We start from the raw sequence: 26,283 nt of genomic DNA, 5'->3' as shown, positions 1-26,283 counted from the left end.
TATACTTTTTTTTAAAAACAATTTCCGTTTTAATTTATTTTGTTCTGTATCTTTTTTCAAGCGTTACGAATTCTCGCACGGTATCAAATGTTTCATATTATTTCGGAAACATTATTAAATTGCCAAAAAACGTAACACAATTTCGATGTATTGGAAAAAGGATTTAAGCGATTCCTTTTTCTTATGAATTTCAGATTTGGGAAACATTTTTGGGACTTATAATTTGGAAATTCAGATGAAACAGTTTTGAGATATACATAAAGATGACAAAAAAATAGAAAAGATGGATACAAAAAAAAAATAAAAAAAATAAAATAAAACGAAAATGGTGTTAATGTGCATCATAGTCGAGTGGTTCGTTACGTTCAGCGAAAACTTTCTGCGAACCCCTCCCAAGAGTACCAAGTGGATTTCATGTGATTTAAAATAATTCTTTTATTAGTGAATTATGAGCAGAATTTAGAAATAAATATAGTTCTTTTCAGTCATTGTTTCGTAATAGATTTATTTTTTGTAGAGATAATGTTCTGTTTCAAATTCAAAACTTTCCCTCAGTTATGAGCAAAATTTTTGGCATTTAATAAAAAAGTAATCGTTTATTCAATTTTTATCAATTTAATCAATTATCAATTTTTGCTGATATATTCAATAACAATTAATTTATCAGTTAAGAATCCAAAATTATTTAATTTGTGGAGTGGATATAATAAATGTTGAAAATATTTTCAAAATACATAATATTTTTCATTATAAAAATCATTTTATAAAAAATAAATAGGATATTTCTTGATCTAGTTTCATAATCAAAACCATTCCTTTACGCAGTTTCCGTGTTTTTCATTTTTAAAATATTTTTCATTCTTAAAAGATTTTTCATTTTTAAGACATTCTTAATTTTTAGAAAGATGGATTTCTGTTTCTCCAAAAACAGCGTTTAAGAAAATTCATTGATAGAATGGGCAATGTAAATGACACACACTCAGTACACTATAAAAATTAAAATTACGATAAATATTGTCATATCCTTCAGTTCGCATAAATTTGTATTGAAAATATATAGATATGCGTAATTTTTTCATAAATGATTAAGAAAAAGAAAATGATATCTAATAGTTTTTTTTAAGAGAAGGCTACGTATTCTATAAGATGTAAAAATTGCAAAACTGCTGGCAAAAATAAAAACTCTCATTTGATAAAACAAATATATTTCAATCCAATTACTGATAATCGACTAAAAATATAAATTAATAATGTGGCGGCAGAAATGTATTGATATATAATTTATTTATTGATTTTCGAATACTAGCGTTTCCTATACACAACAAATTAATAAAATGTCTTATAGTATATTTGCCCCTTGCAAATTTTTTTATTTTATACCCGTCGTTGAACAACAGACCCAATCCTTGAGTTTAGGACAACTAATGATCAACTCCGTAGCCCTGTAATTTTGAACCCATTCCAGAAGACAAGGGAACGTCTGGAGCGATTAAGTATTGGGAGAAATTGCCTTCGTGGGGAACTTTTTGATGGAACTAACCCGCATTTGCATTACATGGAGAGGAAGATCACGAGAATATCCCAGGGTTAGCCTGATTGCCAAGTGACTCTAACCCATGATCCGTCTATCACTGAGGATATATCACGTTAGCACTGTGGTCGGTGCAAGCCGGATACGGTTTCGTATCGACTAGCCATAGCTGGGATTCGAACCCGGTTCACTTCATTGGAAGGAGAACACTCTATTCCCTGAGCCATCCCGGCCCCCTTACAAATTTTGGAGTTATATTCTTTTTTATTCTGATTAATACAATCTAATGACGGAAATTGGATTTTAAAAACACACATAGTAAAACAAATCGCTGATTTTGAAACAAAAAGTAGATATACTAAATAATAAAACCATTTTAATAAAATATATCACAATTCAACATATAAGTAAAAGCATTGTGAACAGTTTTATAAAAATAGGAATACCATGCAATATTTTAACTGTCCTCCTGTCGCAAGTTTTCGAAAGTTTCATCATAAACGAACTAGGTTATAACATTTAGATAAGCTTAGTATATATTTTAACTTTTAATGAATGAATGGTTGTTTTAACCGTGCTCCTATTTATATTATTCATCACAAATGTTTAAGACGTATATCGGATAATTTGAGCTTAATAAATATACTGAAATAAATAAAAACGATTGCAATTTTCAACATCGATTTTTCTATCAGAAAAAGAGCGACAATATTACTGCCTTACAAACATTATTACTATGTTACAAATTTATTCAGAATCTCTTTAACATTATTAAATCATAATTTAACGTTTCATAAACAGATCATCTAATTAATTTCATTTTGTTTGTTTAACGAAATGAGTCGTACTAAAATGATAGGGAAACAGTTGATTCCTTTATGAATTACTAATTGAACAAGCATTATTTTGGTAAAAAAGAAGAAAATATAATACTAGTAATTTTTCGAAACCAAATAGTAATGATTTTTGGGCATAGAAATGTTTTAAAGGGAGTTGATATCACTGTGGCCACAAAGAAATTTTTTTTTGTCAAACTCTATTTGTGTTAACATGAAAACATTTATTTGTTTGTTTCAGAAAATGTGTTATCTGCAATTATTTTAAAATTCAAATTTCACGTAGTACTGACATTATAATATTCAGATAAAATTAAGCTGAAAAAATATAACGAATATCGGTAAAATTGGAAAGAAACACAAAAGTGCAGCTAGGTTAATTGCATGAATTATCCGATAAATTATCTGTTTTTGCGTTATTAAAATACAGGTTTCAATTTGGTCAATGATAATTATGAAAAAAAAAAAACGAAAAAGTAAGGTTATGTTTTCAAATCCTTACTATATTTATGCGTCTAATATTATTATTTGAATATTTATGCATCGAAAAACATGATTGATAAATTTGAAGCTTATAAACATGAATTAAGTTGAGCAGTTTTTGTACATAAAAACAATAATTTAGATTCAAAGTGAACTGTCATAAAAAGATACAGGGTGAAAGGGGAAAAAATAAAAACAGACATGCAATGCTTGCAAAATACGATATTATTTAGAGAGATTATCTCGACATAATATTTTTATCAGAAATTACTATGTTTTTAATTGTAGCGTGAATAATTGGGTTAATTTTCATATCAGTGAAATATTATTTACATTTAATTATTAAAACTTAAGCTTAGAAATGGAGGATAAGTATTAATAAATTTGAAGATGTGACTACAAAGAAGTAAATTTAAGGGAAGAAAAACACAGTTACATGAATGCAATATTCTTAAAATGCGATATCATTAAGAAGCGTTATCTCAACAATGCGTCGTAATCAGAAATTTCTAGGCTTTCAAAAACAGCGAGATTAACAAAAGTTAATTTCAAATCGGTGAAACATTGGTCATAATTAAATATTAATAGTTTATTTAAAAAAAACAAAGATAACATAATATAATAAATTTGAAAATGTGGAAATGAAAAAATAAATGTTACGCATAAAAATTGTTTAGCCTGTAGAGAATAGTTTAGTTTCCACTGTTACATCTAAAACAGATCCTTTCTTTAATACAACATATTACTTCAAATTAATTATTTTTAATTCAAGAATGTTTGTTCGGAAAATACCATAGTAACACTAAATATTTAAAAAGTTAGATAGCTTTTCAAAGACATTTAATGAATGGGGATTAAGTCTAATCATTGAATTAGTTCTACCACGTTAGATCGAATCTAAATACGTTTAAATTAGCATTAATGAAGTATTCAAATTAACGTAATCTAACTGGAGTGCAAGATTTTTTTAAAACTAATTGAAAGTTTTGCACAGTGTAGCTAAAATGTATATTACATTCATATAAATAATTTAGAAACTAATACGTCGTTATATCATTTGATCATATTTTATCTTTTATTGCGATGTTTAAACGAGTATTTGTTTTTTAAATCATCGGTTCGAAATTTAAACGAATTTATTCGAAAAGAAATAGCTGAGTAACATTTATTATTGAAAAAGTTTTATGCCTTTTCGAAGCATTTCTCAAAGACATGCATTTAAATAATCGAAAAAGGAACATTCAATCAATTAAATACATTCATTTGAATGAATGGAATCAAATTTAGCTCGCATACAGAAAAATAATTTTTAGACTAAGAGATATTTTTGCGTAATTTAAGATAATTCCGTAATTGAATCACAGAACGTTATTGAATATTCTGCAACAATATTTCGTAAAAGAAGATTTCTTCTCACAGTAACTGTTTTATTTTTCCGTTTTACCAAGAAAAAAATCTATTTTTAAAATGTGATAAAATGCTTACATAAAGTCTTATTTTACATTCCTTAACTTTGATAAACCTAATCGGTGATTTGATCATGGCCTAACTTCACTTGATATAACGATTTAAAGTCAACGATCGTAAAAGCTGAAATGCAAGCTTTGCTCTTCTAATTTCATTTTGTCAATCTAAAAATGTGCTCGATCAGTCATACAAATAATATAATTTAATATATTTAATTAAATTTAATCACTATCAATATTTAGGATAAAATACTTTGATATTTATTAACTCCGATAAACCTAATCTGCGATTCATCTGTTTTAGAAAATTATTAAAAGTTAACGATCCAAAATGTTGCAACATAACTTTCACTGTATTGCTCTTTTAATCTCAATCTAAATATGCGTTCGATCTGTCATACAAATAAAACCTAATTGGTAACATCTTTTTGAAGGTTAAAAGTGGGCTATTATGCATCATTATAAGTCCATAATATTTGCGATAATCACCTTGCTACCGGAAAACCATACACTAATCGTTCCTCAATTACGATTTCTAAATTGAGGTTTAACTTCAACTAAGATAGTAAGAATCATCGAATAAAAAATTGCGACACGAAGACAGCTAAAGTAGCATCAAATCCTTAAATTACGGCTATTAGACGTGCAGCACATAATTAAAACGTACAGAGGAAAACATAAATCTCTTACCGTGACACCCGACGTCATTAAGGGAGCCGCTCGACAAATAGAAGGCGGAAAAAAAGTATCAGTTGATATCAAAATCACACAGTTTCGAAAACATTTGTCATCAAACAAAATTCTTTTTTTTATCGTCTGCGGTTATTTTTTTTTATCCACTTCCTTACAAAATTCATATAAATTATCCCGAGCAGCAGACGATAAAATTGCCTCTTTTTGCAATCGCTTGCAATTATTTAATCGATCACTGAGAGTTTTTAATTATTTTTTGTGTAGCACAAAAATCATTATAAATGTAACCGGCAAATTAATATATTTCTTTCCTTTTTTTACCACAGGGCAAAGAAGAGAAATATGCAGAGCGTTCCGCAATCCTTCGAGTTCGGAGACGCACTGGCAGAGTGTGTAATGATCAAGCAGAGCAGTTCGAAAGAATGGTTTCGGTATGGCGTGAAGATACGCTCTTGGTGAGAATATCTCGCCAAGCTGAGGGTTGCATGAATTTCACTTATTCCCAGAATAGTGTATATTCTCGATGTTTCGGAAAGCATAAAGATTCATTTATCGCCTGAAACAGAGTTGTGATGCGCTTTCTCTTTAGCATTTATCGAATGTTTTTCTAACGCGGATTTAGTTTTGGTTTTGGATTCGCAGTTCATTCGTTCAAACTCGCGAGTTCGCAGGCGCGTGCGCCTTGGGGAAAATCACTTATAAATTGCCGCTCGTTTTTTATTCATTTAGGTATATCAATATAAAAGAAGTTCGAAATTTATTTAGGCTTGTAAATGGTTCTTCCTCATTTTCCATTTAACTCATTGCCTGCCTTCACTTAGATTATAATTTCAAAGGAAAAAAAAATAGATGTTGCGATCCTTATTGATTTTAAGTCAAAGTTATTTCGTTACTATTTTTTTCTATTAACCGATGAATAAACCGATTGTGATAAGTACATATTTCACTGATAATAAACAGTATTTTATTTCGAATGTTTATACTAAAAAGTAAATATTCCTTTATTTTTTCTAACTTTACAAACCAGAAAGAATAATTTATAAGTATACTTTTAGCATTTTTACTTATTTGTAATTTATCTATTATTGCAGGCAATAAAAAAAGTAATTTAAAACATTGTTTGTATTTTTATACAACGTTTTGTTAATAACGTTAAATACGTTAATGTACGCTAGAACTAATTTAACCGCGACATAACTTTATAACTATTATAATTTTTGCAATCTGTTTTTGCAGCTTCTTGTAGCTTTTGGTTAATATTATTATTAATTTTGTTTTTGCCGGCACATGATGCGAATACCTTTATCTATTGTTTTCAGAAATATATATTCATTTATTTAATTTCAGTGACGTTTGGCAATTTGCGTGTACGTCTCCATTTTAAATACATTAAATGACACACACGTATTAATGAATTTCATACAACTGTAAAGCAACTAAGAGGTAAAAATTTTATATATAAAAAATTTTTTTCCTTAAAAAATATTACTCCTCTCATTTAAATATTTCAAATATTTTTACGCAATAATCGCTCAGCAGCTTCAGTTAATTTTGATACACATTAATTATACAACGATAGTGACAAATAGTGCGCACATTAGTTTAACAATAGTTTAGTTACACATAAATTACACAATAATTTTATTTAGTTCTGTTACAACAATACAACTGATCAATATATTTAATTTTGTAGTGCATTAATTACATAAAAATTACAAGTCACTATGGTCACAACAGTGATTAAAATATTAAGGAGTACTTGTATTATGAGCATTATATATTTTGTTAAGTTTTAGTACAACACAAACACAGGATTATTTGCTTTACTAAAGTTTGGTTAGAAAATTCAGCTATATTAGCTGATGTTTCTTTTTTTAATTTTTCTGATGTTGGCGAAAATATGGTTGATGCTGATGATATAATAGGTAACAAGCTAGCTTTTTAATTGCGGTGTAAAGGGATGCAAAAAAAAACATTCATGCAAAAAACCTCAACACACAAAACATACATACAAAATCTCACTAAAATATAGTGAACAAAAGCTGCTTGACAAAACAAACATTTTTTTACTATCCAAATTACTGCAATTTTTATGCTAACTTACAAACATAGACAATTCCTTAATACAATACAAATAATACAATCAAGCTTTATGAAATAAAACTAACCAGATCAAATAATGAATTAAAACTTGATTAAGCATTCCAAACATTATTAATTTTAATATATTCAAAAATTTGAAATACAGAATCATTTGTTGCCGCAATTTTCACGTAGAAATTTAAACGGACAGGCATTCATTTTGCAGATATATCTAACTTTTACTAACTATTAACTGGACGGGAATGTAATTAAAATAGTTAAAGGAATAAAATAAATGACTGATAGAATTCTCTATATTAACTAATCTAATGCTTTTTTTTTCAGTTAAAGCAATCCAGGAACCAGTAAAATGAAGTTTTAAAATATGCTGAGTATGAGAGCTCATTTAAGGGTTAGAGAATAATTAATGCAGTTTCTTTTGTGAGGAGAAAATTAGCAGATCAATGATTAATGCTTTAAGTAAATTTTCAAAGAGAACTTGTTCTCAAGCTTCCGTCATAGTATATTGAACAAAAGTTATTGATTACAGAGTTAAGGACAGCGTAACAACAAGTATTGGAAAGTTACGGATAGATTGATGAAAAGTTGTTTAACCAGTAAGATTTATTTTTGTATTATTTAATCAAGGGACGATGTATTTTCTTATTTTGAGAAAAGATATAATAATTTTTCTTATGAAAATTTATGCTTAAAAGAATGATTTCCTCAAAGTTTAATTGTTTAAGTAAAAGCACAAAAAATTAATGATCGAATTTTCTTACCTTAACTAATATATTACTTTTCTTCCCGTATGTTTGTATTCGAGCATTCTGTGACGCTATCATGTAAATTATACACTAATTGAACTATATGATACTAGTTTCAATTTAAGAGTTGTAAATGTTTAAATTAATTTCTCTGGTAGAAAATTTAAAATCAATAATCCTCTACATTCTCTGAAATAAAACTCACTCATGCTGATTAAGCTATCTTTGAGTTGTAAATCATTAATTTTGAGAATCATTTCGTCACGAAATCACATAATTTGTGACGAAATGCAATCTCTCAAATATACTACGAAAATATTCCCTCAATTAGGAATCTCATCGAGGCGCATTATGGGATACTTTTAAGTTGTATAACGAAACTGGAATAACTATATTTCTTTACTTTTGATGAAATTCATTTCCTCGCAGAAGTGATAATAGTTATTTCGTAACTTTGACGAAATGTTCGCTCGGAGCATCTACCAGGAAATCTGTTTCACCAAAAATGAAGAAAGTTTCGTGAAATCTGAGTATGCATTCTTCACAGTGTATCAGTTAGCTTATGATTCAAAATCTAAAATAACAAATTAAATAAATCGATCGTTACAAAGACTTTTCATAAGGTACTTGGGAATACATTATTTAAATATAGTTCTGAATTTTTTTTGATTCAGACATAATACAATCAGCGGAGATATGTGTAAAATTGATGCAAATATTATTTCGAATTTTCTAAACGATTGGGTACAAAAAATTGTTGATTTATAAGATGGTAATTAAAAAATAGATAACATCTTTTAAACATTTGAAATCATAATTGACACTTTTTGAAATAATCATTTAAAACTAAGACAACTATTTACTTTTATTTAAAAACACATTTTTGAAAAAAATGTATTTAATAAGTATGAATCTGAAAATAATGTAGTTATTTATTTTCAAAAGTTATGTTGATAAATATAGTTATTAATAATATTATTAATGATGGAAATATTAAAAGTTGTTGCACACCTAGAAAGACTGATGGGGCCAGTGTGGGCCTTACCAGAATTTTTTGACTCCAGATCAATTAGACAAACGAAATCTTAAAATTTAGTTATAATTATTTTAAACATATTTCAGACTTGATCTTCGAAAGTCTATGGTATTTAATTATATTTGGTTAGCGAAAATATTTGATAAAATGAAATACTTGATTTTCAATTATACGTATACATTGAGTTTTCTATTCTCTATAATAAATAGTTCTAGATCTGTTAAAATACTTGTTTTTACATGAAACTGCGGTACCTTTTAAATACTGAACAGCCAAATATCTTATATCCCATACCTTACAACCGAAATTACCTGGGGTTAGGGAATACCTACGTGTTAAATATTTAAAAATCTAAAAGTATTTTATCTAAACATGTAAAACATCTAAATGTATTTCATCTAAACATGTAAAACATCTAAAAGTATTTCATCTAAGCATGTAAAACATATAAATGTATTTCATCTAAACATGTAAAACATCTAAATGTGTTTCATCTAAGCATGTAAAACATATAAATGTATTTCATCTAAACATGCAAAACATCTAAATGTATTTCATCTAAGCATGTAAAACATCTAAAAGTATTTCATCTAAGCATGTAAAACATCTAAAAGTATTTCATCTAAATGAGTAAAACAATCAAAAGTATTTAATCTAAACATGTAAAATATCCAAAAGTATTTCAGATATTTACAAACATGAATATCAATAATAAAATCGAAACACGCTTATTAGAAGGAACAGAAACATTTCTCCTATACCATAATTGAGAAAATAATTATCTTCATATTTTTAATTTTCAGTTTATTTGAAGTGATAAAATGAATGACTTTTGTTGAAGGGTAGTCTTTAGAGACGAAATTAGCAGTTGAATTGCTAAATGGTCAAGTGATTGCAAAATTGCAATGGTTCTTGGTCAAAGGGTGCTGCTCTGCAAGATGTCTTATCAGTTAGCACACATGATAAGATAAATAATTAAAATTTTTTAAAAATAATTTAAGATAAATAGTCACCACTTTTATAGCTATAGCTGAAACCATTCAAAAAATGAGAAATTTTTGATTTTGGTAAGCTCCATATGTGCATGTTACTTAAGCTTATGTATGCAATTATGTTATTATTGTTTATATTTGCAGTGGAAAATTTCATAATTTTATTTGCCGAAATTTTTATTGAAATAGAATCATTATCATTATGTATAAGGGTTATTAATTTAATTTCTTTCATTGTGAAAAATGTGCAAGGGGAATTTTAGGACAGGAATGAATGAAATCGATTTTACAACGCAGTAGCAACCAGGTAAAAAGTTTCCTTTTTTACACAGGATCAATTACATTTTATAAAATACTATAAGCCTACGGGTTAATTTGAAGTAAGCAGTAAACTAAGTTGTCTCATCTCTGAAAATTCGCTTGAATAAGAAAAGTTTCAGAGTAGTTTTATTTATTTATTTTTTCGGAACATTAATTTCGTATTGCACATAGTATAGTATAAAAATAGTATAATATATCAGTATAATATAACAACTCTTCGTATTAAATAAAAATCAAAAATACGGTATTATTAACTAACTTCTATGTCTTAATAACAACGAAATACTGCGTATAAAAATGAATTTTTAAAATATAAAAATGCAAACCCTTGAAATTTCACGTTGATACTTTATGGATTTTACTTTTAATACACAATTCAGAATAAAAAACATGTTTCATTAACTAATGATAAAATAAAATTTCTTGTTGGAAACAAGTATAAAGTGAAGAAATTGTTGGATGATAAAATGGTTTTAGCCTTTAGTGCTTTTATACTCATTTCTGTAATTTTATTGGAGGCGATGAAAAATAGAAAAAAGTCAAAATAGAATTATATTTTCTCCCTAAGAATTTATTACATTTCCCTAAAACATCTTCAAAATTTTTACACGAATATGTTATGTGGGTAATTTATTATAATTTATATTTAAATAGTCGTCATATAAATTTTTTGTCAAGTTATTCTTTTTTGGTAGCCTTATAGTAGCATCTGAATTCATGTTTATTAAAGAAGTTTTCACTAAATGAATATTCACAATAATTAAAGTGTCATAAAAGTTTCTACATGCATTGTAGATTCTAATTTCTCATTCCAGTAAAATAAAAAATGCAATATTTCATAGTTTTTCTTTTCTTTCTTTCTTTCATTCTTTTAAATTTTACCTTGTATATACTTAAAATTCGGAGCTTTTACCCTCACGATTCAAATTTTTAAAATCTTGATTTTTACAAAAATAGTAAGATTTATCATAAAAAAGTGACAATCGACTTAGTTCAGATTGTTGAAAAATGAAACAAAATAAAACATTTGGTCAATTTTTGAACACGTGCCAGTTTCGATATTTTCTAAACACTGATATGTACAGTAAAAATAATGATTAAAATTCACGAAATTTGCTAAAAGTTTTCCTCAATTCCAACAAGAGGTTTTCAGGAAGATGCTGAAAGAACCTATCGTCATATAGAGGAAACTAATATTTTTGCTAATTTGAGAATATGATTTTCGTCAAAAGCATTAAGTTTAACGCTACATACTGATTACACAATTGATTCGGAAATACAACATAAAATAAAAGCAGTGTGATTACTTTAGTGTTAAAGTATCGAACCCAGAAGAAAATGCATTAACCCCTGCAGCATCCCGTCATATAATGATAGCTGTCTTAAAATAGAAATAAACCTGTTTGTGAGCTCCCAGATTGCACTATGATGAATCCCTTACGAAGAAGCAATGTCATCAAATAGAACGTGATTTTGTGACGTTTTATTTCTGCATGGGATTTGACATTGCAGATAAATAAGTCTCGTGCAATCATGAGCATTATTAGTATGGGCTAAAAAACACTCTTTGAGGTGTAACGTAATTATTTTATCGGTGCTTTATTTAAATAATATAAGCTTGTTACGTTACTTCATATTCCTTATGATAGCTTTAGTAAAATAAAAGAAATCAACGTGTCCGGATCATTTGAGTTGTCGGCCAATGGGCCGACAACTCAAAGTTTGGAACCCTTAATGCTAATTTTACTTTTTGCGTATTTCGCCATGTCCCGAAAACTTTTTAAGCAAAAAGCACTTTTTTACACTCAATTATAAAATTTTTTTGCTCAAAGATAATTCCAAACTAAAAATAAATTTTTGGTAATATATTATTTTTTTAATATTATTTTATTGATATTTTTATTTAATTTAATAATAGCTGAAACAATTTTGAATGTAAAGTGTACTATTGTTTACATTATTTTAAAGTATTTAAATTTATATGGCACACAAAACTTGGGCGAAATTCGCTGAATAGTTCATAAGAAGTCGAATTTTAGAAAAGTCGTATGTTTAAAATTCAATTTCTCAGAAACTTTTCAACCGATTTCTTTCAAGATTTGTATTTTGCCATGTAAAATTAAATACTTTAAAATGATGTGAAAAGTTGTATATCTTTGTAATTCAATGCGTTTTGGGCTGTTATTAAATAAAATAATAAAAAAAAAATAAAAAAAATATTTACTGAAATAATTTTTTTTTGCGTGGGGTAAACGAATTTTGTAATTGTGTACAAACATTTTTCGAATTGCTTAAAAAGTTCACGAGATATTGCGAAATACGCAAAATCAAAATTAACTTAATAGATCCAAACTTTGAACCGCTCTCCTGGTCAAACTATGGGAACCATATTTTCCAGATTGCGACTGTCTCTTATGTATGTTTATTCAGATGAAGTACGTTTTTGTGTCTGATTTCGTAACTGAAAATAAAAGTTTGCACTAATCGCCTAGCATATTTCAAGTCAATTCCTTGAGTCATAAAGACTGAGTCCTCGTACGTGAAGATCTGATTATTGGATCAAAAGTTATGTAAAGTGGTACTTTTTTTTGACGTACTGCACATTTGTCCTACAATTTATTTTCCTGACATTTTCTCGACAAGTACGTTTTCCCGCCAGAAATTTTTTCTAGATTTGTACATTTGCGATTTGGTTGGCATGTGAAGGAATCGAGTACAGAATTTAGTTACTTTTCCTTATGATTTATATATTATATTGCTTATTACTGTTTAAAAGACACTTATTCAAATAAAACAAACTCATGCTATTTTGACTGTAGATTACGACCACTTGGAATAAGAATCTGAGTTTTAGACTGATTTCAAGATGATTCGTATTTAATGGGATAAAAAGATTTTTGGAATCAACTTACAAATAAATGTCGATTGTTACATTAATATAACAATGCATTTGTGAACAAAAGATCGATATTTAATGTCGTGGTCGTTACAATAGGAAGATGTTCGAACTAAAGACATATAATTAGTATTTTCTAAAATTTAATGATTAATCAGATCGATTATATCTGTCAGTCAGTCAGTGTTTTCGTAATTCTTTTGTTGGGCAAATGCCCTATCGATTCTAGGCAACACCGGGCAATCGAGTATCGGAAAATCATATCAGACCCGAAATTAAATGATTAGTCAAACAAATAATCCCAAGAAACTTATGCGGTAAGATGTTACTTGATTGAAAACTTCAAATATATACAAATTAGAAATAACAATTGACATATTTCAAGCGCTCGAAAGCAGGCGCCTGTTTCCAAGTAGTTGCAGTTGATTGTTTTCGTCGCACTAAAACTGCAAAATGGCACCTGTTTTCAAGACTTCAGAAGAAAAAAAAGTGATTTGAAATACAAACATAAATATGCTAATGAAAAATGGAAAAATGAAGGTAAGGGAAAAAATTAGTAAAAAAATAGTGGCAAATCAGGGAAAAAGCGCCCCAAAACGCGTGGAAATGCATTTTACCCTGATTTACCCGTTCTCCACCACTGTGGTTTTCCTTTTTCTGTTTTACATGTCGTTTTCTCTCAGCTACTGTGGTTTTGTTTTGGTTTAGTTCCGTGTTTTTTTTATTTTTCGTTGGCAACTTTACGTTTTTATTTCATATCACTTTTGCTTCGTCTTATTCAAGTGTGGTGAGTCTTGAAAAGGGGAGAGTGTTTTTGAGCGCTTGAACATGTTGACTGTCATGTCCAATTTGTATATTTTTGAAGTAAATGAAATTTTTAATTAAGTAGTGAAGGGTTAGTTATTTTACTACTTCGGCACCTCTTTTGCGCAATTAGGGAAATTAACAAGTTTAAACTTCTGCACTGTTTTTACTACATAAAATGCACCTTGTTATTGTTATTATGCGTTTAATTTGAAAATCTAAACATTTTATGTTGCATTTAATGAATGTATTCTAAAATTTTCTTGAATTCGATTCATTATATTTATATATAATTGCCAATATGATTTATCAAAGTGGAAAAAAAAATAATTTATTTAAAAAACAAATTTTATTCTTTTGTTAATAAGCATACTCCGTAAATATATGTGGTTGTTTCATTTACCGAAAATAAAGAAACAATCAAAATCAACAGTTAATGTTTCTAAAATCTCTTCGAAATTTAGCTTCGTTACATTAAATGTAAAAAATTATAATCTTATTTAATTAACATTTGCTTAATTTTAACTAGTTCAATTTCAAGAGAAATAAATGAAGTTAAAAAAAAATAATCTTAAGATTAGTTTAACTTATTTTAAAAGTTGATTACAAGCGAACTTAAAAATCTAAATGACTAAAATTACTTTTTATTCAATAATTAAGCCTTCAATTATGCAATTTAAATATATTAAGTAGCATTATATCAAATAATGCGGTTAAAGTTAATTAGGTACTGATTTTAAATATATATATTAAAAATCCATTTAAATAAATTCATTTGAGTAATATATTTATTCCAATAATGTCATTCAAGAAGAAATTTTTTAACCCTGAAGCATTTACAATTTGGTTGCTTTTTACAGACCAACAAAGACATTGATTTTCTTTAACTATTTCATTCAACTTGCGAATGGAAATAAAAAGAAAGAAAAGTTGAATTAACTGTAAGAGAAATTAAAAAAACCTTATTCAAATGAGAGATATTAAACTTAAGTGATGTTTGAAAACTTTGTTTTTTTTTTCCTTTCAGCAAAAGTTTCAATTCTAAAATCCATAAATAAAAGCTCATCAAATGCATTTTTTTTCTCTCAATTTGTGACGTTTTTCAATTTAAATAATTATATTATTTGAATGTATAATTTTAAAAAAATAACTCAATAAATTAAGAAAATAAATAAAGATGTGATAATTTAACTAGTAAATAGAATTATTAAAGAATTATCAATAAGGAAAGGAAATATATATTCCTAAGATTGATTTCGCTCATAAGACAATAATCCCATTAAAAGTATAGACAAAATCAATAACGCTTCAAGACAAATTGTTTTTTTTTAATAATCGACGTTGAACAGCCGACCCAATGTTTGGATTTACGACTACAAATGTTCAACTACGTAGCCTCATAATTTTGAACCCTGTCCAGAAGACAAGTAGACTCGTGGATAAAGTATTAGGAGAAATTTGCCTTCGTGGAGAACTTTTTGATGGAATTAACCTGCATTTGCTTTATATCGAGATAAAAACCACGAGAAACTGCCATTGTTAGTCTGACGGCAAAGGGGACTCTAATCCATGAGTCGTCTACCACTGAGGATATTTCACGTCAGCACTGAGGTCGGTGCAAGCCGGGTGCGGAATTCGTATCGACAAACAATCGCTGGGATCGAACCCGGTTCATTTCATAAGAACTTCAAAAACATTACTATGAACGTCATATATATCATATTTTTTTAATAATTTTAAATCCTGAGATTGCACAATATATATATATATATCTAAGTTCAAAATGAAGAATAAAACAAAGAAAAAATATAGACATATGAAAAAAAAGGGGAGGGAAATAATACGTAAAAAAATAACAAACAACAGTTTATTAAATTTAAAAAAAAATGAAATGAAATGTTAATTAAAAAACCGGAAAAAAGCCAGAAAAAAAGATATATTCTTTTCTTCAGCCCACACGATTATATCCGCAAAACAGAGTGCTTTCTGATATTGTATCAATAAAGCCAAAGCAAAATATATTAATACAATAGTGTGAGGAGCACTCAAAATTTTTTTTTTATAAAAATAACAACAAATAAAATAGATCACAAAAAGTAAAAATAACATGTAAAAACAGATAATAAAATAAAATAAAAAGAAAAAACATTAAAAAGGGGGGACTATAAAGCGAGTAGCAAAATCAGATCAACTTACATGGACGGATATTTTTCGAGAATGATTTAAAAATGTTTTCGCAGAAAGATTGCCAGATTACAAAATATGAAAACAAAAGCGCAAATTGAGTGTAACAAGAGGGTTTTAAAGTGTCGTTCTTACTGCACTGCTGAAGTGATTTGTTATTCTGAGTTTTGATTTGTTAGTTACCAAGGATGTGCCCAAAATGGATGTACGCAAGGTAATATTATACTGGATAATTTTAAAAATTGATCATAAATAGTTTTAGAAGATAGATGTTTATTTAAGAAAAAATATAATATAGAAAAGAGAAACATAAATTGCCTGTTTTGCAAATAATTTTAGCAGCGGATTAGCACAATATGAATTAGCACATAGAAAAATTATTTAAATTATCAAAGAAAAAAATTTTAATAGATAATTTTAGCACGGATTTGCCCGAAATGGATTTGCACATGGAAAATTGTATAAATTAAAGAAATTTTTAGCAAACAATTTTATCCACGGATTTGCCCGAAATGGATTTGCACATGGAAAAACTGTATAGATTAACAAAGGAAATTATTTAGTAAAGGAATTTTTAGTAAATAATTCTAACCACGGATTTGCCCGAAATGGTTTTGCACATGGAAAAATTATATAAATTAACAAAGAAATTATTTAGTAAATAATTTTGGCAATGGATTTACCTGATATGGATTTGCACATGGGAAAAATCATGAAAATTAACAAAAAAAAAATGTTTAGTAAATATATCCACCAAAATATACGATTAATTCAATGATTTTATATAAAATTTTATTACATTAGTTGGGTATCCATTGTTTCTTATCAGATTTTGAAAGAGTTTATCGATTTGTTTTTTGGATAAATAAATATTACTGCATATTCTTTTAATTCTGTTCATTTCATTAAAAGTGGTATTTAAATAGATGCTCCTAGAAACATTAGAATTCCAAGTAACTAGTTTATTAATATTAAAATTAAAATCATTTCTTTTATCGTATAAATCAACAAAGCAGATATTTTCAACTTTCATAATATATATATATATATAACTTTCATAAATGAAAATCACGTTGATTTGGAATACGCATCAATTTAACATCATCATCTTTAAGCAACTCCAAGACAGAGAATTAATTTCTGCTTAGGGCTGCAGACTATATGATGACTATGTCGGGAAAATAAACGTTTGAAAAGGTTTTTCATTTCGAAATATAAATCTTTTTAAAAAAATATTTTCCGAATCAAGTAACTATCCTTGCCGACTTTTCTGAGAAACTTTAAAAGCATCACGATGAAATTTTAGTTGTGCAGAGAAAGAATATTACAACATTAAAGCATAATTTCTATTAAGAGTGGGACCAAAATCTTGTAAAATATAAATTCTAAATCTCGAATGTGCAGATATAAAAGAGAATGATTTAGCCTTGACAACAAATACAGGGTGTCCCAGGATTATTGGGACATACTTTAAGGGGAAGTACGAAACATCACAAGATTTGCATAGCAACCAATTTTTTGGAAGTTTCTTCTTTCGCCGTTAGGTGGCGGTGTTCACAAGAGCACTGGAGGAAACAGATATGCAATTGCCGCAGTCATTTGAGCTGCAATCTCGCAGAGAAGTATATAACGTATTACGAGCACCAAGCAAATGTTTACTGATTTACAGAGGGAAATGAATGAGCAGGAGAAAAATTGCATCGTGGACGTTTGAATCAGGTGTTTGGTCAGCGATGGATAAGTTTCCCCGGCCACCACGCCCTCTTGAACTAAGTCTGTTTTTCGAAGGCTTCGTTGTTACATGAAATGCTGCTTTTTTAGCGAACAATATGCTATGTTCATAGCTGCTGTGAGTTTGCTACAGTTATATTCATGACTATTAGGACAAGTGCAGCCTATCCGAAGTCAGAGCTCTCTATTCTTATTCTGAAAATGGCGCAAAATGTCCATTTAAAAAAAAAAGCACAGTTTTGTGCACACACTTGTTTTGTGAAAAAGCAAAGTTTTTTTTTTTTAAAATATTTGGAAACTAACTCCGATGCTGCATTTTCTGGGCTCATAAATATTTGTACATCTGAGAAAAAGGCAGTGACTTCGATTATTTCACATATCGGTGGAAAAATATCCCCAAAATGGAGATTAAAAAAAAAAGCTAATAACTTTTAGAACATTTCAGTTATTTATCCTTTCTAAAGCCCAGATAATTCTTCACGGCAAGATGGTATTTATAGTTTAAAATCATCAAGTATGGCATTTAAATTATGGCTTTTTTATTTTTCTTGGAGACAAAGCTCCGACAAATCTTGTTAAGCAGCATGAATTTCTTTTTTGGGGTATACTGTAAAATGTCGTGTACGCAACACATGTGAGTTCCGAAATGGATTTGATTGCAAGAATCGTTTGTGCTGTTAGAGATATCCAGCGAAATCCAGATTCCCCCAAACCATAGCGCGACGGTGTAACACATAAAACACTAGCAATGTTGGAAACTTTGAACATCTTTCGTGACATTTTCACATATCATCTACCACAGCACATGTAATATCTTTGAATAATAAATATTTCAGATGATCTCAGTCATGTGTCCCTTCGTTTCTGGTACCCGTCTTACTATTTCCCCATGACGTTTTCAATCATGGGTTGCTACGTAATTCTTAATCCTTGTACACTCTGTGTAATAAATATAATTTCTTGAGTACTTTAAGCCAGACTTTTGCTAACTACAAGTTTGGCGGAATGAATCCTTATCTTCTTTCGAATCCCCATTTCTGGCCTAGCTAGACAAGGTCCATGAGTTTGTTCACCTTCAAAAAGTCTAAAACAAGTAAGGGTCTTTCTATAAGGTTCTTGTTTTAAAAGACCGAGGCAGTCCAGTAGATGTTCAGGGGATGCCTGGGCCGAAGAGCACTTGGTACAGAGGGCAAAACACTTTTTTCCTCCAGAGTGTCTCAGTGATTTCAGGTGTCCACAGCGGAGACGTAAGATGGCGGTTTGAGACTGACGGTCTTTGTCAGCTGTCAAACAGCTACCCGGTCTGGTACCCTGGTACCAATTGTGACCCTGGGCGGAGTGGGTGAAGTACGTCGGGAGTTTTACTTTTGGTAGGGCCACCCAAGGCGTGAATAGGTTTCTAAAATTTATTATAACTATGAGGTCTGATGAAGTTGAGGTTGATATTTTTCACTTTATGATGTGACTCGTCATAAAAATATAAAATAAATTATTCTCATGAAACTCCTAATAAAAATGCTTTTATAAAATATTTTAAAAACTTTCATGATGATATTTATTGAAGAATCAATTAAATTTATTTAAAAGGTTGAACGTGATTTAATATAGGGCAAATTCCTTACTCCATAGATACTCAGATGATTATGCTAACTTATACATTCTTCTTATAGACTACTATACAATTTATAATCAAATAAATCTCAGATTCACCATAATGTATTCCATTAAAATAAGCTTGACTATTTTATATGTGCATATTTATCTCTAAATAATTTTTTCTTTACATTTTCTTTATAATTGTGTGCATAAAGTCATTGGCTTTTCATAATTCGATGTAATAATTCTTTCGACATTATAATTTTCTGCTTACAAAAATGCAAATTTTTACATTTAAAAATAAATTTTTAAAAAAATACTCCACTTTTATAGCCAAGAAAATTTAGTTGAATTACTATAATTTTTAAGCATACTTCTGTAAACAGTAAAAATAAAGATTTCACTTTACAAATGCGTAGGCAACCATCATAAATCTCACAAAAGAAACTGTATACGAAAATAAATTTTTACACAGTAATGAACAACAACTTGAATAGCATTTTAAAACTACTAGTTACTTATTCTGATTTTCAAATATATACATTATTATTACGCCGCAATTATTGCATAATTATATGTATTAATTCTATTCGATGAATTTTAACTCGAGAATGAGAAAAATGTAACTAAGACATCCTTGTTACTTCCTGAGTATGTTCCTTTTTAAATTAGCCATTTTTTTCAAACGATCTATATATTTTTTTTTCTCTCTGAATAACCATTTGGAAGAAAGGAAGGAAATATTTAAATTTCATGATTCCGAGAACCTCTCAACTTTCTTAATAACGTTCCCAACCTATGTTTGGCGGTAAAAGAGAAATGCAAATTGGCTATAAAATTCGCCGTAATGCGATTAAAAAAGGTTAATACAGCAGCACTTCTACAGAGCATCAGGGCGCCTTCTTTAGAAGTGTGCGAAAGGCAGTTTTCAAGGAGTTGTACTTTTTTGTTTTAATCATAATGAATTTTACTTGCAAATGTGGGTTTGAAGTAGAATGAAATTCAAGTTAGTTCCAAGAAAGCTCTTCCGTTTCAAAAGCGTGCAACCTATCAAATTTTTATAAAACTACCCTCCTATTTCAGTTTCCGTCTAGTTTTGCATAGTATATCAGTCTTTTTTAATGCTAAATATGGAAGGGGGTTTTGGGGATTCATATTTTATAGATTTAATTTTAAAGAATTCGTTTATTTATTCGTTATACTGCATGTGTTTCTGAAAGATTTCAAAATGATTGGATTTTTTTTTCTTCATGCATGCTATTGTTTGGTAGGTGTTTTATATTTAATACAAGTCTTACGTAAAGATAAATAACTATATATAATCTATTTTATAGTGTACTATAAAATGTAAAAGAAAAATAATACGGATGAACAATGACAATAACAAATAATGAAACATATTTTTTTAAATTATCTAAACTCTAATAAAAAAATAGATTATTTTATCAAAAAAATAATCAATAAATAAATCTTATGGATCGCTATAGACAATGTGATTTATATTTCTATAAACTACAAATATTTACCAAAAATAAGTTAGTAATAAAAGTATGTACTAAGAAATACATTTCGATAATAAAAACTCGAGAAAGTAGTACAAGAAAGAATTAATGTTCAGTAGGTGTTTAAATCAAGTAATTTTTTAAATTTCACACTTGAAATTCAAGTTAGTTTCCAAGAAAGCTCTTCTATTTGAAAAACGTACAACCTATCAAATTTTTATAAAACTACCTCATATTTCTGTCTCTTTCTAGTTTTGCATAGTATATCAGTCTTTTTTAATACTAAATATGGAAGGGTTTTTTTCGGATTCATATTTTATAGATTTAATTTTAAGGAATTCGTTTATTTATTCGTTTTATTGCATGTAGTTTTGAAAGATTTCAAAATGATTGGACTTTTTTTTCTTCATGCATGCTATTCTTTAGTGGGTGTTTTATATTTAATACAAGCCTTACATAAAGATAAATAACTATGTATAATCTATTGTATAGTATACTATAAAATGTAAAAGAAAAATAATACGGCTGAACATTGACAATAACAAATAATGAAACATATTTTGTAATTTATCTAAACTCTAATTAAAAAATAGATCATTTTATCAAAAAAAATCAATAAATAAATCTTATGGACCTCTATAGACAATGTGATTTATATTTCTATAAACTACAAATATGTACCAAGAATAAGTTAGTAATAAAACATGCATTAAGAAATAAATTTCGATAATAAAAACTCGAGAAAGGAGTACAAGAAAGAATTAATGTTCAGTAGGTGTTCAAATAAAGTGATTTTTTAAATTTCAAGTTTGAAATTCAAGTTAGCTTCCAAGAAAGCTCTTCTATTTGAAAAATGTACAACCTATTAAATTTTTATAAAACTACCTCATATTTCTGTCTTTTTTAATACATAGAAGATAGTTTTTGAGATTCATATTTTATAGATTTAATTTTGAAGAATTCATTTGTGTTTTTGAAAGATTTAAAAAAAGATCGCATTCTTTTTAGAAATGATATTCTTTAGTTGGTGTTTTACATTTATTACAAGTCTTGCAAAAAGATAAATAACTATGTATAATCTATTTTATAGCATTCTACAAAATATTAAAAAAAACGGATGAACAATGAAAGTAACAAATTATGAAATATATTTTTAAATTATCTAAGCTAAAGTCAGTAATGGATTCATATTTTATCAAAATAATTATCAGTAAATAAATCTTAAGGACCTCTATGAACAATGCGATTTATATTTCTTTTAACTAGGTATTATATATTTGATTATATATATGATTTATATTTCTTTAAACTAAATATTTACCAAGAAGTTTGCAATAAAAACATGCATACTAGGTACTAAATTGTGATAATAAAAACTCGAGAAAGGAATAATAAAGGAAATAATTAATTTCCGGCATGTGTTCAAGTCAGTGATATTTAAATTCCACGTGTGAAGTTTAAGTTAGTTCCAAGAATGTTCTTCCGTTTGAAAAGCGTTCCACTTATCAAATTTTTATGAAACTACCTCCCTTTTCAGTTTCCTTCTAGTTTTGCATAGTATATCAGTCTCTTGTAATGCTAAATATAGAATGAAGTTTTTAGGATTCATAATTTAAAGATATAATTTTAAAGAATTCATCTATTTATTCGTTATGCCATCATACTGCATGAGTTTTTGAAATATTTCTAACTGATTGCATTCTTTTTAGGCATGCTATTATTTAGTGTTTTGTTTCTAATACATATCTTTTATAAGGATAGATAACTATTGCATTATCTAGTTTATGTTATTCTATAAAAGGAATGAAAAATAATACGGATTAACAATAGCACAAGCAAATTATAAAGTATATTAAATGATCCAAACTATAGTCAATAGTAGATTAATATTTGATAATAAAAAAAACAGTAAATAAGTCTTAAAGACTTCAATAGACAATTCGATTTAGATTTCTATAAACTAGTACAAGTATTTACTAAGAATAATTTTATAGTAAAAATATCGAAAATGGTGGCAACTATTCAATAAAATAATGGCAACTATTCAATGGAGTAACTTTTAATCTGCCTTTGCTTTAAGAAACAGAAGTTTAGACCAAAATGAGTCTTAACATACACCGAAGGGCCATTACATTATGACTACCCTGCTAATAACACATAGGACCACCTTTAGTCCTCAAAACTGCGTCACCCGCCGTGGCATTGATTCCACAAGGTGCTGATAGGTACTCTGAGGTATCTGGTATCAAGAGCTCACCAACTGGTCCTGCAATTTTCTCTCACATTGCGAGGGGGTAGCGTGCCAGCACGAATTTGGTTTTACAAGTAGGACCACAAATGCTCTATTGGATTAAGGTCAGGTGAATCTGGGGGCCAAGACATGACCTGAAAATCACTGGAACGTTCCTCGACGATTCGACCTTTATGACATGGTGCATTATCCTGTTGGTAAACACCATCCCCCGCAGGAAAAACTGTTGCCATGAATGGGTGAACCTGGTCTGCAACTATGTTCAAGTAGCTTACAGACGTCAGGGATTGTTCTAAGAGGATTATGGGTCCTATTGTGCCCCATGAAAGCATTGTTCTTGGGAGAGAAACTATGAAGACCTGGGTGAGCCCATTGTTATAGATGGAAGGTGGTCATAATGTAATGGCTCTTCTGTGTTCGTTTTTCACAGCATGCTAAAAATGTTCAACCGAATTAAAATATAACATGCCTGAAAGTGTTTTCAGATATTTAGAAATATGTTGAAAGTTACAGCAACGATATTAAATTATTTAAAAAACCTGATATTTATAGAACCATCCATTACATTTCGTCAATTCACAGTTTTGTACTATTAAACTATTATAACTTTACTGCCAAATTTTAAATTGCATTCGACAGTGTAAAAAACTTTATTTGATTATTTATGTTCTTGCAAAAAAAAGAAAGAAAAAGGACGCCTATGAGGCTTTTAATGCATTTTTGTTTTAAACAAAACATTTTTATAAAATATTTTTCTTTAAGGAGGAACTTTTTAAAAAAAATAAATATTTTATTTTATATGTATCTTTCATACAAACGTGAAGAATTGATTTCAAAATAAAATTTTAAGTATATTGACGGAATAAACGAACAAAAAATTACAACGATAGATGAAAGGAATTTTTAGACTTTTTGAAAAAAAATTTTTAAAAACTTTCTAAAAGACTTTGCGTATCTTTTGGTAATAGACAATAAATTTTAACTTATTTTTGTGCGTTTATTCAACACTGGATTTAAAAAATTACAGGTTATTGAAGACATCGAGAGAAAAAAATGAAATTATCATCTTTGAACAAATATTACCATCATTTTAACTTTTTTTACTACCTCACTAGAACCACTTTTAAATCACTTTTGCAATTCACTGATATTCTATAAATTTTTAACTTACTGTGTTAGTAATTGGAATATAAAAATATAATGCTTTAAATTCAGCTAAGAGAAAGCATTTTACACTCCGTTAGATTTCCAAAAGATAATTTGGCGAAAAATTTCAAAAAATCAACACTTCAATTTTTTAAATCGTTCTTTAATTGTTAGGCGGTATGGTTATGATTTTCAATATATTTTTTCAAAAAAATATCTAATGGAATTTACTTTGAGCTTCTCCTTTTCTTTTTTGAGGAAGAATTTTTGAAAACGTTTTATTTAATCATTATAAGGATTCACTTTGAATTTTTTCTTGAAATTAAATGAAGGAGACTTAACCTTTTTAAAATCTTAAATATATTTTTTCCTTCGAAATTCAATTATGATAAAAGATTTTTAATTTTTCGTAAGACTATAAATTTTTTTTTTATTTTTGAACAACAAAATAAATTTTCAACTTAACAGTTTCTCGGTACATTTGAATGGTTTTTGTTTTTTCTTACAAAAGTGGTTTTAGTAATTCCTATTAAAACACTTTGCAGAAGTGCAATTGTTTTTGTAAAAATGATAACTACTACCTAATTATTATTTTTTTGAGATAATATCAGTAGAAAATTCTATTAACTATTATAAATATAAATAATACTCGTATCATAATCTTTGTATTTTTTTAACTATCTTTGTGAATGGTAAAACAAGATTTCATATGATCCTTTAAGGAATAACATGGATTAAAAACAATAGAATTGTAACTGTGTACATAAGTTCTCTGGCTTTGCTTAGTGCTAGTTTCAATTTAGTTATTTTGTTCAAATTTGTTCAAACTTTTACATTTCGACGAAAATTACACTAAAAATGTCCTTAAAAAATGTAGTTTTAGGTGGGGAACTAGTTTCGTATTTGAAATTCATGCATTGCAAATTTGGCAAGATCAGGTATTTTTAGAAATACAACATAAATTTTTGTTCCCCTATGATTTGCTCAGTACAATTGGAAAATTGGGAACAAAGACGCTATTACAAATTCAGAATTTATTACTGTAAACCCTCAGGTCACATGGCAGAAATATATCAATGTGTGAACAAGTCAATATTATTTCAAGCGCAATGAACGGCCATTTCAATACGACCATATTTTTCATTACTGGCACTTCTTTTTATTAAGACATACTTTATTCCTTTTTATATGCACCATATTCTAGATGATGTTCATAGGTCATTCCAGGCACGTTCATTAGATTTTCCAATAGTGTGAGAGTGATTGGTTGTAGATCAAGACGACAGAGGGCATTCTCCTCAACTGCATAACACAAATGCTCATTAGGATTAAAATGTGGGCATTGTGAGGGCCAATGCAGCAAAGGGAAGTCGCCACCATGCTTTTTTCCCCAAACTAATCCTTAATTCAATGTAAAAAATTCAACTTCAAATTATGGTATAAATTACCAGTACCTTGCATGCACCATCCATAAACTTCAATTTACGGTAAAATCCATTTTTACTGCAAAATATTATACTGTAAATTTTACAGTAATAATTCTCTAAATAGAGTGCTCAGTGATTTTATGGGAAATATTACTGTAAAAATTAGGGCATATCAGATTTTTTGTTGGATTAATATATTCCGGTAAAAATAGATTTTAGTGTAAAATGGATTTTATCGCAAAGAAGTACCGGTCCCTTGAATGCCGGAGCTTGATCCGGAATTTATTACAGTGCTCCAGATGAATGGGAGGTAGCATTATCCTGTTGAAAGTATCACTATTTAGATAAATCGTTAGGTACATTTGATCTACAATGATGTTTAAGTAAAATGTCGTATTCAGACTATCATGCATACAACACAAAGGACCTATGGTACACCAGGACTACACTAGTCCTCTGAGGGCAACAGCGTGATGCAATAGTTGATTTGAATAAAACTATTTAGTGGCCATAATAAATAGGTTAGTTATTGCATGATT

General features: G+C 28.4%; 1 protein-coding gene across 2 annotated transcripts in view; it reads right to left on the bottom strand.

Moving 5' to 3' along the window:
• The window catches only part of LOC107443647 (plexin-B), a 600,640-nt gene extending 595,204 nt beyond the window's left edge, over positions 1-5,436 (bottom strand). Inside the window, exon 1 of one of the 2 annotated variants that reach the window (XM_087157228.1) lies at positions 5,007-5,436. The gene's annotated coding sequence lies outside the window, so the exon portion shown is untranslated. The remainder of the gene's footprint in view (positions 1-5,006) is intronic. The other variant, XM_087157229.1, reaches the window with a different exon arrangement.
• Positions 5,437-26,283: the final 20,847 nt, after the last annotated feature.

This window comes from Parasteatoda tepidariorum, chromosome 2 (genome assembly GCF_982258835.1).
Source record: "Parasteatoda tepidariorum strain Cologne lab strain chromosome 2, Ptep-v5.0, whole genome shotgun sequence".
Taxonomy (NCBI): Eukaryota; Metazoa; Arthropoda; class Arachnida; order Araneae; family Theridiidae; genus Parasteatoda; species Parasteatoda tepidariorum.
Note: the sequence above shows the minus strand (reverse complement) of the source record. Positions and strands in the feature narration are given on the sequence as shown.